This window comes from Elephas maximus, chromosome X (genome assembly GCF_024166365.1).
Source record: "Elephas maximus indicus isolate mEleMax1 chromosome X, mEleMax1 primary haplotype, whole genome shotgun sequence".
Lineage (NCBI taxonomy): Eukaryota > Metazoa > Chordata > Mammalia > Proboscidea > Elephantidae > Elephas > Elephas maximus.
Genome location: NC_064846.1, coordinates 6,148,519 through 6,161,750, shown reverse-complemented (window position 1 = coordinate 6,161,750; position 13,232 = coordinate 6,148,519).

Below are 13,232 nucleotides of genomic sequence, written 5' to 3'. Positions count from 1 at the left end.
GCCTGGTCCTGAGACATCCTTACAATCGTTGTTATTCTTGAGCTCATTGTTGTAGCCACTGTGTTAGTCCACCTCATTGAGGGCCTTCCTCTTTTCCGCTGACCCTGTACTTTGCCAAGCATGATGTCCTTCTCCGGGGACTGATCCCTCCTGACAACATGTCCAAAGTATGTAAGACGCAGTCTCGCCATCCTTGCTTCTAAGGAGCATTCTGGTTGTACTTCTTCTTCTAAGACAGATTTGTTCATTTTTTGGCAGTCCATGGTATATTCAGGAAACCCTGGTGGCGTAGTGGTTAAGTGCTACAGCTGCTAACCAAAGGGTCGGCAGTTCGAATCTGCCAGGCGTTCCTTGGAAACTCTATGGGGCAGTTGTACTCTATCCTGTAAGGTCACCATGAGTCGGAATCGACTTGACGGCACTGAGTTTGTTTTTTTTTGTTTGTTTGTTTTTATGGTATATTCAATATTCTTCACCAATACCACAATTCAGAAGTGTCAATTCTTCTTTGGTCTTCCTTATTCACTGTCCAGCTTTCACATGCATATGATGCGATTGAAAATACCATGGCTTGAGTCAGGCACGCCTTAGTTTTCAAGGTGACGTCTTTGCTCTTCAACACTTTAAAGAGGTCCTTTGCAGCAGATTTACCCAATGCTATGTATCTTCTGATTTTTTGACTGCTGCTTCTTCCATGGCTGTTGATTGTGGATCCAAGTAAAATGAAATCCTTGACAACTTCAATCTTTTGTCCGTTTATCATGATGTTGCTCATTGGTCCAGTTGGGAGGATTTTTGTTTTCTTTATGTTAAGGTGCAATCCATAATGAAGGCTGTGGTCTTTGATCTTCATTAGTAAGTGCTTCAAGGCTTTTTCACTTTCAGCAAGAAGGTTGTGTCATCTGCATAACACAGGTTGTTAATCAGTCTTCCTCCAATCCTGATGCCCTGTTCTTCTTCATATAGTCCAGCTTCTCGGATTATTTGTTCAGCATAAAGATTGAATAGGTATGGTGAAAGAATACAACCCTGACGCACACCTTTCCTGACTTTAAACCAATCAGTATTTTCTTGTTCTGTCTGAACAACTGCCTCTTGATCTATGTAAAGGTTCCTCATGAGCACAATTAAGTGTTCTGGAATTCCCATTCTTCCCAATGTTATCCATAGTTTGTTATGATCCACACAGTCGAATGCCTTTGCATAGTCAATAAAACACAGGTAAACATCCTTCTGGTAGTCTCTGCTTTCAGCCAGGATCCATCTGACATCAGCAATGATATCCCTGGTTCTACATCCTCTTCTGAAACTGGCCTGAATTTCTGGCAGTTCCCTGTTGATGTACTTGCTGCAGCCGTTTTTGAATGATCTTCAGCAAAATTTTGCTTGCGTGTGATATTAATGACATTGTTCTATAATTTCCACAGTCAGTTGGATCACCTTTCTTGGGAATAGGCATCAATATGGATCTCTTCCAGTCAGTTAGCCAGGAAGCTGTCTTCCATATTTCTTGACATAGACGAGTGAGCACCTCCAGCGCTGCATCTGTTTGTTGAAACATCTGAATTGATATTCCATCAATTCCTGGAGCCTTGTTTTTCATCAATGCCTTCAGAGAAGCTTGGACTTCTTCCTTCAGTACCATCGGTTCCTGATCTTATGCTATCTCTTGAAATGGTTGAATATCGACTAATTCCTCTTGGTATAATGACTCTGTATATTCCTTCCATCTTCTTTTATCAGCTGCTGCGGTCTGAAATTGATCGAGCATGCAGTCAAGATGCATTGGTAATTACTGGTGATTGGGATGTGAAAGTTAGAAACAAAGAAGAAAGATCAGTAGTTGGAAAATATGGCCTTGGTGATAGAAGCAATGCCAGAGATCGAATGATAGAATTTTGCAAGACCAACGACTTCTTCATTGCAAATACCTTCTTTCACCAACATAAACAGTGAAAAAAAATTTTTTTTTATACGCATGGGCCTCGCCAGATGGAACACACAGAAATCAAATTGACTACATCTGTGGAAAGAGACGATGGAAAAGCTTAATATCATCAGTCAGAACAAGGCCAGGGGCCGACTGTGGAACAGACCATCAGTTGCTCATATGCAAGTTCAAGCTGAAACTGAAGAAAATCAGAGCAAGTCCATGAGAACCAAAACATGACCTTGAGTATATCCCACCTGAATTTAGAGACCATCTCAAGAATAGATTTGACACATTGAACACTAGTGACTGCAGACCAGACGAGTTGTGGAATGACATCAAGGACATCACCCATGAAGAAAGCAAGAAGTCATTGAAAAGACAGGAAAGAAAGAAAAGACCAAGATGGATGTCAGAGGAGACTCTGAAACTTGCTCTCGAACATTGAGCAGCTAAAGCAAAAGGAAGAATTGATGAAGTAAAAGAACTGAACAGAAGGTTTCAAAGGGTGTCTCAAGAAGACAAAGTAAAGTATTATAATGACATGTGCAAAGAGCTGGAGATGGAAAACCAAAAGGGAAGAACACGCTTGGTGTTTCTCGAGGTGAAAGAACTGAAGAAAGAATTCAAGCCTCGAGTTGCAATAGTGAAGGATTCTATGGGGAAAATATTAAACGATGCAGGAAGATGGTTTTTGCAGATGAGATTAAATTAAGGATATTGAGATGATGTCTTCCTGGATTACCTGAAATTACCTGAGTGGGCCCTAAATCCAATGACTGATGTCCTTACAAGAGAAAAGAAAGGGAGACGACAGAGGCCTGCACAGGGGAAGGTGATGTGAAGTGGGAGGCAAAGATGGGAGCGATGCAGCCACAAGTCAAGGAATGATGGGAGCCACCAGAAGCTGGAAAAGGCAAGGAAATCTCTTCCCCTAGAGCCTTCGGAAGGAGTATGGCTCTGCTGACACCCTGAATTTGGACTTCTGGCCTACAGAACTGTGAGAGAATAAACTGTTACTTTAAGCAACCCGGTTTGTGGTGCTTGGTTACAGTAGCCGCAGGAAACTCAGAGACAAGACAATACTCCTCCCGAGACCCTGAGGCCGTGGCCCATCGGAAGGCCCAGACCCTTGCAGATGGTGTCCCAGCAGCTTTAAGGCGCTGTCCAGTGGGCACCTTGCTGGGAGGAGCCCCTGCCTTTCCCTCTAGGTTGAGGCAGCTCGACCGGCTCCCTCCCCTGTCCGGCCACTCAGTGCCCCTGAGCACCAGGCTGTGTACTTGATGCTTTGGAAGATGAGACTTGCTTGTCCAGTCTGTGACTCGACTACAGTTAGAGTCATCAAAACAAATCTGTCCGGCCACAGAGCAAGTACCACCAGCCTGAGTGGCCCCATTCCTTTCCACTTAACTCGGGGGCCTCTGGGTACTTTTTATTTTACAAAAATAATATGCTTTATTTTCAGAGCTGTTGTAGGTATACAGAAGAATTATGCAGGAAGTACTGATATCCCACATATCCCTTTCCCCTGCACTCAGTTCCCCTGACTATTAACATCTTGCATTCCTATGGGACTTCTGTTACAATTGATGAATCAATACTGATACCTTATTATTAACTCAAGTCCATTCCTGTGATACTCTTGTTACAACTGATGAAGCAATGTTATTATATTATTATTAACTAAGTCCACAGTTTACATTAGGGATCACTCTTTGTGTTGTACAGTCCTATGGGATTTCACAAATGCATAATGGTGTCATGTGTCCACCATCACAGTATAATACAGGATAGTTTCACTGCCCTAAAAATGCCCTGGGCTCTACCTACTCATCCTTCACCCCCACCCCAACCCCTAGGCAACCACTGATCTTCTTACTGTCACTGTAGTGTTATTGGAGGGAAAGAAACTCATCAGTGTTGGGAGTAGTAACTGCCCTTCATCTCAGCTGCCCCTGACCCCGTGATTGCTGGTAGATGGCTGATGGAGTCAGAAAAGGTAGTACTGTGTGAGAGTGCAGCCATGCAGGCCCTCAGGGGTGGAAAGAGACCTCCTGGAACCAGGCCCCTGCTGGGGATGCTCCACCTCAAGTCCTCTACAGGTCTGGGTTGGGAAGACAGTAGCTGAAGAGGGTGTTGTCTATGGGTCGTTTCTGACTTTGGGTCCTTGAATTGGCCCTTGTCCTGAATGGACCCCAGTTTCCTCCTCTTCAGATAGGACACTAACTCTTCTCCTGAGGTAGTAATGAGCATCAGAGTGGAATAAAGCATGCTGGGCAAGAACCCTGTAAGCCAGAGCACTTTGAACATGGTACAGTGTGCTCGGCCTCTGAGGAAGAGGTGCTGAGGGGGAAGACGAGGAAGAGGAAGAAGAAAGGTGAGCCTCCTCCTGAATCTTTGTCTGGAGCCGGGCTCCTCTGTCATTAGAGAGGAAGTTCCAGGCAGGCCAGGGGGATTTGATTTGGGTGCAGAGTCCCTGGACCTGGGCCACTTCCCAGGAAGCCACTGGTGGCAGTAGCAGGTCCCAGCAAGACAAAGAATGGCTCAAGTGACACAACAGCTCGCCAACAGTGGCTGGCAGCAGCCCATGTTCACTCAAATCTGGTACCTTCCCCTCCTGACTCAGGCTTTGCTATGATCCCAGCCCCAGGTGTTGTGGTAGCAGATAGATGCTATCTAGGGACCCAGGCCTGGCTTCACTGGGTGTCCTCGTGGTAGCAGAGAGATGCTATCCAGGGACCCAGGACTGGCTTCACTGGGTGTCCTCTTTACCTGAGATCAGCTGCCCAGTTGTATGGCAGGAAGTACCCAGCAGGCGGGACCAGGCCCTGGCTGCAAGGGCTATACCACAGCCATGATGTTCTCCACAGGCCACTGATGTCCTTTGTGTCCCCTGAAGGAAGGGAGAAATCCTCTGGGGGCCAAGCAACAGCAAGTGGCAGACCAGGGGCTCCTGGGCAGCTTTTATACCATATCGGTTCTGAAGACAACAGCCCCAATCCCAGTTGGTTCCGTCACATCCACCCCCTGGGATTCCATTTTAGTCCCTCCCCATAACAAAAAACAATGGTATTTGGTGTGTGCCTTGGGTGGCCAGGGAGGGCAAGATGGCAGAAGTAGCCCTTGAGTTTCAGAGTGAGTTCTTACCACCTTTTATCGTAGACCTCTGAAATTCTCATTATATTATTCACAACTCTTCAACTGCTCTTTACTCCTCAGCCTTCAGAGGCCCCCTGAGATGGCAGAAGGGTGTTTGTGGGGAGTTACTCTTTGCGCTGGAGGAATAGTGTCCAGCATAGTATCACCCTGAGTGAGGCTCAGGTAAAAATCACGGTTCTACTGTTTACCAGCTCCTTTGGTGTTGTTTAGAGATGTCCTGGGAAGCATCTATATTTCTCCCAAGTGTGGAGGGAAAAGTAGGTCCAGGCCATCTTTCAGAAACTTCAAGCTGGCAGCCCTTGGCCATCTTGGGATGCTGAGGGCTTGCCTGTGCCAGCCTCCAGGGGAGCCAACAGGTGGCCTCTGTGGTGTGGAAAATGAACAGTGACGAGAGCTGCCAGACCACACCAATTCCCTTTTTTTTTAGAAGTCACACTTAAAGCAGCTGGGTTTCTGAGCTCCTTTTGCCTTAAGCTGAGCCCATCAGTGGAGTGAGGATGCTAGAACAAGGACACCTTCCCAGCCCCCCAGCTAGAGAGCAGGGCCTGGGTGCAAGAGCTTAGAGGGAGTGCTAGGGACCACATCTCTCTTGAAGACGAGGTCACATTTTTCCACCTATATATGTGATTGCTATTGTCTCAAGACTTTGTCAAATAGCAAGGCCGTGGGATTCAAACTCAGCTTTGAAAGGGGCCTTTGTTTGCTGGTTTCAGAGTTTTAGGAATCAAAAGTGGTAATGAGCTTCACTCCTCCAGCCCAAATGCTGGGGCAGGAGAAGAGGCTCATAGAGATAAGTAAGGCACCAGGGAATGCCGATTCCACTCGAAAGGGTAGGGGTACAGTCTGCAGACAGGGAATAGACAGGGACCAAGACACCACAGCCAAAGTCCAAGGTGAAGGCAGGGGTGAGGGCTGTGTGGCAGGGGGGCACTCTGTGCAGCCCCCTATACCCCTGCAGGTCAGAAAAGTCCTGCTTGGACAGCTTTCAACACTGACCTGCTGCTTTCTTCTAGTCGTGCTGTTGAGAGACAGAGACTGTGAGGCCCGGGCTCACCTAGCTGGTGGTGGAGCTGCGAGTGGAACACAGACCTCCTCACCAGAAGCTGGCAGCCTCTCTAGACCACTCATACATGGCCTGCACAGCTGTGTCCCTGTGGCTGGAGAGGGGCTGGGTGCAGACTGGGATAGTTGAAAAGGTTTCAGTGGAACTTCCAGACTAAGACAGACTAACTAGGAAGAAAGTCTTGGCGATATACTTCTGACAACCAGTCAGTGAAAACCCTATGGATCACAACAATCTGCAACCCGTCAAAGGATGGCACAGGACTGGACAGTGTTTCCTTCCCATTCCATTGCACATCATGTCACCATGAGTTGATGGCCAACTCAATAGCAGCTTTAAACAAACAAACAAAAAACCATATATAATTACATGCATGAAGTTGTATGTTGTTTATTATGTGTTACAGCCTCCATTTTGTATCCTACCTACCATCCTGTACCCACCCTTCATCCTCTTTCCACCCTCCATCTTGTACCCATCCTCCATTTTGTCTCCACCCTCCACCTTGTACTAACCCCATTTGTATCCATCTTCCATCTTGTCTCCACCCTCTCTCCTGTATCCACACTCCATCTTGTCTCCACCCTCCATCCTGTATCCATCGTCCACCTCATGTTCATCCTCCATGTTGTCTTCACTTTCCATCTCATCTTCACCCTTCATCCTACATCCACCCTCCATCCTGTATCCATTCTCCATCCTGTATCCACCCTTCATCCTCCGTCTTGTCTCCATCCTCCATCTTGGTTTATTGTATTAGGTTATATAATTGCTTATGGTGAGGCAGTGGTGGTTCGGTGGTAGATTCTTGCCATCCATGCAGGAGACCCTGGTTCGATTCCTGGTGAATGCACCTCATACACAGCCACCACCCATGTGTCAGTGGATGCTTGAGCATTGCTATGATGCTGAACAGGTTTCAGTGGATCTTTCAGACTAAGACAGATCAAGAAGAAAGGCTTGATGATCTGTGTCCAAAAATAAGCCAATGAAAACCCTATGGATCACAACTGATTATGGGATGATGCAGGACCAAGCAGTGCGTGGGATCACCATGAGGGTGGGACCAACTCAACGGCAGCTACTAAGGACAACAACATGCGATGCTCACAGTGCTTGGTGCTTGGACTTTCTGTACAAAATCAGGTTTAATCATCATTGAACACTCAAGGCAGGTACAATACTAATCATATCCTTATTTCACAAAGGAGCAAACTGAGCCTTAGGGTGGGTGGTTTGCCCATGGTGGTGCTTGTGGCTTAGAGGTGAAGTATCACAGGTGGCAGAGTCCTCTTCCCTAGAAGACTGGAAGCTTCTCTAGGGCAACAACCAATTAGGCCCAGGTGCCCACAGAGCTTGGCCCAGAGTAAGTGCTCAGGGAACAGAAAGTGAGCCAACCATTCCTTCAAGGAACTTCTTGGAACTTGCCTAGTAGAGACCACAATAAAAGAATATCCTAGAATCCTGGGACCAAAGCCCGGGGCAGTGGAGTAGATCCTGAAAGCAACTCATGCAGAGTCTCCGAGTCTGGCTGGTCATCAGGGGCCCTGGGGGCTGGCTGGGTAAAATGCAGATTCCTGGGCCCCATCCCAGAGCTACCAAATCAGAAGCTCTGTGGAGTGAGGGGATGTAGCTAGCTGCATTTTAAATGGGTTCTGCCAGTAGTTTGAAAGTACTTTACAATGTGAGAGTCATGAACATTGGTTAGGGAGGCCAGGGCCCCAGCTCACACAGTGAGTCATTGCAGACTAGGACTGGAACTCTGGCTCCTGCCAAGGAGCAGCACCATCCATAAGACACTTCCTGACAACAGTCATCTTGCCTCAAGGACCTGAGTCATACCAAACCCTAGCTGAGGATGGGCAACTCCACAAGTGTCAATGGGAGATGTTTGGGATGATCCCTAGGACTGGGTACTGTGACGGGAATGGTCCTGTGGTGAGAACAGTGCCAAGATGGACGTGTCTGTCTGCACTCCCTGGATAGGAGTACCTGTCTCTGGAGACCTGGAGAGTAAGCCTAAGCTGGTGGAGAGGGTGGCCACCCAGGCAGGTGCCAGTCACTTAATGAGCACCTACTGTTTGCCCAGAGCGCAACTAGAAGCTGGAGCCCTGGCGGTGAACATGCCAGATGCACCTCCTGCCCTCAGGAAACCTTGAGAGACAATGAACCCATCACTGGGATACAGGGCAATGAGGAGGGCACCCAACCACTCTCTGAGGATGTAGACAGGGGCCTGGCCTAGTCTGATGGGTGGGGCTGGCAGGGAAGGCCCCCTCCTGGGAGAAGTGGGCACATACACCACCCAATACAGCTCCTCCATTACCGGATTAGAGCACACACAAGTTCTAGCCAGGTCTTCAAATCCCAAGCACAGGCCTGGTTTTTCTTTTAACCTGAAAACTTCCATTTAAGAGGAGAAAAATCTTCCAGAAGAATGCAAACTATGTTCAGTGGTGTCTACAATTTGGCCAGCTGGAGCTGGGATAAAGCTTGATAAAATTTGCACTGGGTTTTATACATTGAGATACAGAAGATAGGGTTTGTCAGAGCAAGATGAGTGTCTTGCAGCTTGGACAGGCCCCTGGTACTGGGACCTCATGAGACGGGTGGTGCAGTTCACAAAATAGCAAACCTTCTTGGAACTCCGTTTCCTTGGAGCTTAGGGAAACAATAATGCCTTTCTTTCCACAACAAACAAATGTTACTGAGACAAATGCTTATCAGTGTAGCCCATCTCTGTGCCCTCTGCATCCCTTTCCACATTACCATTGGCTGTTGTGGTCAACCCTCTTAAAGCTGACCTCGGTTCAGACAGGAGAAGGGTCTGTTCCAGAACAGAACATCTGTTGGTGCGTGGGCTAGTGGAGCTCCCTGTACATGAGAGGCAAGGATCTGAGTTCAAGTTCTGCTTTTTGCTTTTGGTCATTGCGTGTGGTCATGTGGGATGTTGGGCAATTAGCCCAGTCTGACAGGGTGCAACTGGGCAGCTGTATGGAGTAAAGAATTTGGCTGATGAGAATCTCGTTGTCATCAAGGCCTTGCAGGAACTCAAGGAGATGGCCTCCTTTGGGGACTACAGGAGACTGCCCCTTCCTCAGCCAACGCCACTATTGGGAAGACTTATGCTTGGAGGCATGTGTCATTCAGGGTTATCCAGAGAAATAGAACCAGAAGGAGATATATATATATGTGTGTGTGTGTGTGTATGATTTATTTTAAGTAATTGACTCATGCAGTTGTGGGGACTGGCAAGTCCAAAATCCATAGGGCAGATAGGCTGGAAACTCCAGCAGAATATCTATGTTACAGTCTTGAGACAGAGTTCCTTCTCCCCCAGGAAACCTCAGTTTTGCTCTTAAGGTCTTCAACTGACGGATTCTGATTCCTGCTCCACCGCTTGCTGTGGTGTAGCTTTGTTCAAGTTTATGGCCTTGCCGTGCTTCAGTGTATCAGTCAGCGTTGTCCAGAAGACCAATAGGATATGGATATAGAGAAATATATAGAGAGAGGTTTCTTTTAAGAATTGCAATTGGCTTACATAACTGTGGGGTCTGGCAAGTCCAAGATCTGTAGGGCAGGCTGGCAAGGTGAAAACTCAGGCAGGATGTCTATGTTATAGTTAAATTTCCTTCATCTCCACGAAACCTCAGTTTTTACTCTTAAGGTCTTCAACTGATTAGATGAGGCCTACCCACATTATCTAGTGATTAAAGTCTAGTGATTGTAGATGCCAACCACATCTACAAAGCATTTTTTTAAATTAACTTTTATTGAGCTTCAAGTGAACGTTTACAAATCAAGTCAGTCTGTCACATATAAGTTTACATACACCTTACTCCGTACTCCCACTTGCTCTCCCCCTAATGAGTCAGCCCTTCCAGTCTCTCCTTTCGTGACAATTTTGCCAGCTTCCAACTCTCTCTATCCTCCCATCCCCCCTCCAGACAGGAGATGCCAACACAATCTCAAGTGTCCACCTGATATAATTAGCTCACTCTTCATCAACATCTCTCTCCCACCCACTGTCCAGTCCCTTTCATGTCTGATGAGTTGTCTTCGGGAATGGTTCCTGTCCTGGGCCAACAGAAGGTTTGGGGACCATGACCGCCGGGATTCCTCTAGTCTCAGTCAGACCATTAAGTATGGTCCTTTTATGAGAATTTGGGGTCTGCATCCCACTGATCTCCTGCTCCTTCAGGGGTTCTCTGTTGTGCTCCCTGTCAGGGCAGTCATCGATTGTGGCTGGGCACCAACTAGTTCTTCTGGTCTCAGGATGATGTAGGTCTCTGGTTCATGTGGCCCTTTCTGTCTCTTGGGCTCTTAGTTGTTGTGTGACCTTGGTGTTCTTCATTCTCCTTTGCTCCAGGTGGGTTGAGACCAAGTGATGCATCTTAGATGGCCGCTTGTTAGCATTTAAGACCCCAGACGCCACATTTCAAAGTGGGATGCAGAATGTTTTCATAATAGAATTATTTTGCCAATTGGCTTAGAAGTCCCCTTAAACCATGGTCCCCAAACCCCCACCCTTGCTCCGCTGACCTTTGAAGCATTCATTTTATCTCGGAAACTTCTTTGCTTTTGGTCCAGTCCAATTGAGCTGACCTTCCATGTATTGAGTGTTGTCCTTCCCTTTACCTAAAGCAGTTCTTATCTACTAATTAATCAATAAAAAACCCTCTCCCTCCCTCCCTCCCTGCCTCGTAACCACAAAAATATGTGTTCTTCTCAGTTTTTACTATTTTTCAAGATCTTATAATAGTGGTCTTATACAATATTTGTCCTTTTGCTTCTGACTCATTTCGCTCAGCATAATGCCTTCCAGGTTCCTCCATGTTATGAAATGTTTCAGAGATTCGTCACTGTTCTTTATCGATGCGTAGTATTCCATTGTGTGAATATACCACAATTTATTTACCCATTCATCCATTGATGGACACCTTGGTTGCTTCCAGCTTTTCGCTATTGTAAACAGAGCTGCAATAAACATGGGTGTGCATATATCTGTTTGTGTGAAGGCTCTTATTTCTCTAGGGTATATTCCGAGGAGTGGGATTTCTGGGTTGTATGGTAGTTCTATTTCTAACTGTTTAAGATAATGCCAGATGGATTTCCAAAGTGGTTGTACCATTTTACATTCCCACCAGCAGTGTATAAGAGTTCCAATCTCTCCGCAGCCTCTCCAACATTTATTCTTTTGTGTTTTTTGGATTAATGCCAGCCTTGTTGGAGTGAGATGGAATCTCATCGTAGTTTTAATTTGCATTTCTCTAATGGCTAATGATCGAGAGCATTTTCTCATGTATCTGTTAGCTGCCTGAATATCTTCTTTAGTGAAGTGCGTGTTCATATCCTTTGCCCACTTCTTGATTGGGTTGTTTGTCTTTTTGTGGTTGAGTTTTGACAGAATCATGTAGATTTTAGAGATCAGGCGCTGGTCGGAGATGTCATAGCTGAAAATTCTTTCCCAGTCTGCAGGTGGTCTTTTTACTCTTTTGGAGAAGTCTTTAGATGAGCATAGGTGTTTGATTTTTAGGAGCTCCCAGTTATCGGGTTTCTCTTCATCAGTTTTGGTAATGTTTTGTATTCTGTTCATGCCTTGTATTAGGGCTCCTAAGGTTGTCCCTATTTTTTCTTCCATGATCTTTATCGTTTTAGTCTTTATGTTTAGGTCTTTGATCCACTTGGACTTAGTTTTTGTGCATGGTGTGAGGTATGGGTCCTGTTTCATTTTGTTGCAAATGGATATCCAGTTATGCCAGCACCATTTGTTAAAAAGACTATCTTTTCCCCAATTAACTGACACTGGTCCTTTGTCAAATATCAGCTGCTCATACGTGGATGGATTTATATCTGGGTTCTCAATTCTGTTCCATTGGTCTATGTGCCTGTTGTTGTGCCAGTACCAGGCAAAGCACTTTTTTAAAAAAATAATTTTTATTGTGCTTTAAGTGAAAGTTTACAAATCAAGTCAGTCTCTCACACAAAAACTCATATACACCTTGCCACACACTCCCAATTACTGTCCCCCTAATGAGACAGCCTGCTCTCTCCCTCCACTCTCTCTTTTCGTGTCCTTTTTGCCAGCTTCTAACCCCCTCCATCCTCTCATCTCCCCTCCAGGCAGGAGATGCCAACATAGTCTCAAGTGTCCACCTGATCCAAGAAGCTCACTCCTCACCAGCATCCCTCTCCAACCCATTGTCCAGTCCAATCCATGTCTGAAGAGTTGGCTTTGGGAATGGTTCCTGTCCTGGGCCAATAGAAGGTCTGGGGACCATGACCACTGGGGTCCTTCTATTCTCAGTCAGATCATTAAGTCTGGTCTTTTTGAGAATTTGGGGTCTGCATCCCACTGTTCTCTTGCTCCCTCAGGGGTGCTTTGTTGTGGTCCCTGTCAGGGCAGTCATAGGTCGTAGCTGGGGACCATCTGGTTCTTCTGGTCTCGGGATGATGTAGTCGCTGGTTCATGTGGCCCTTTCTGTCTCTTGGGCTTGTAATCACCTTGTGTCCTTGGTGTTCTTCATTCTCTTTTGATCCAGGTGGGCTGAGACCAACTGATGCATCTTAGACGGTACAAAGCACTTTTGCAGAAATATCTAGATTAGCATTTGCCTAAATAACTTGCCTAGCCAAGTTGACATGTGAGACTAATGATCCTTGGGGTGGGGTGAGTACCCCTCAAGGGCTCTGGAGCTACAGTGACACCTCCCCTAAAGGCAGCTGTCACCTCTGCTCAAAGAATGCCAGCCCCAGGTAGCATCCTGCACAATCTAGATCCTCAGAAAGGATGGGGGTTCTTTGAAATGGGGGTTCCACCAAGGACCTCCTTTCTCCCTGGTCAAGGCCAGAGATTCTCCTCAGAGCTGCCTCCCTCATACTGACATTGCTCATTCCTCATCAAAACAAGTAAAATATAAAAACATAGAAAAAATAATTAAAATAGTAAATTAAGCTAGAAGAAAACGTTCTAAAAGGAAAGTGAATTGACTGATAAAAAGCCAACACCACTGATAACAAAAAGAAAGGCCAGCCAACAGCACTCCTACATGGAGCCCAAAAAGGTAGGTTACCACAGTT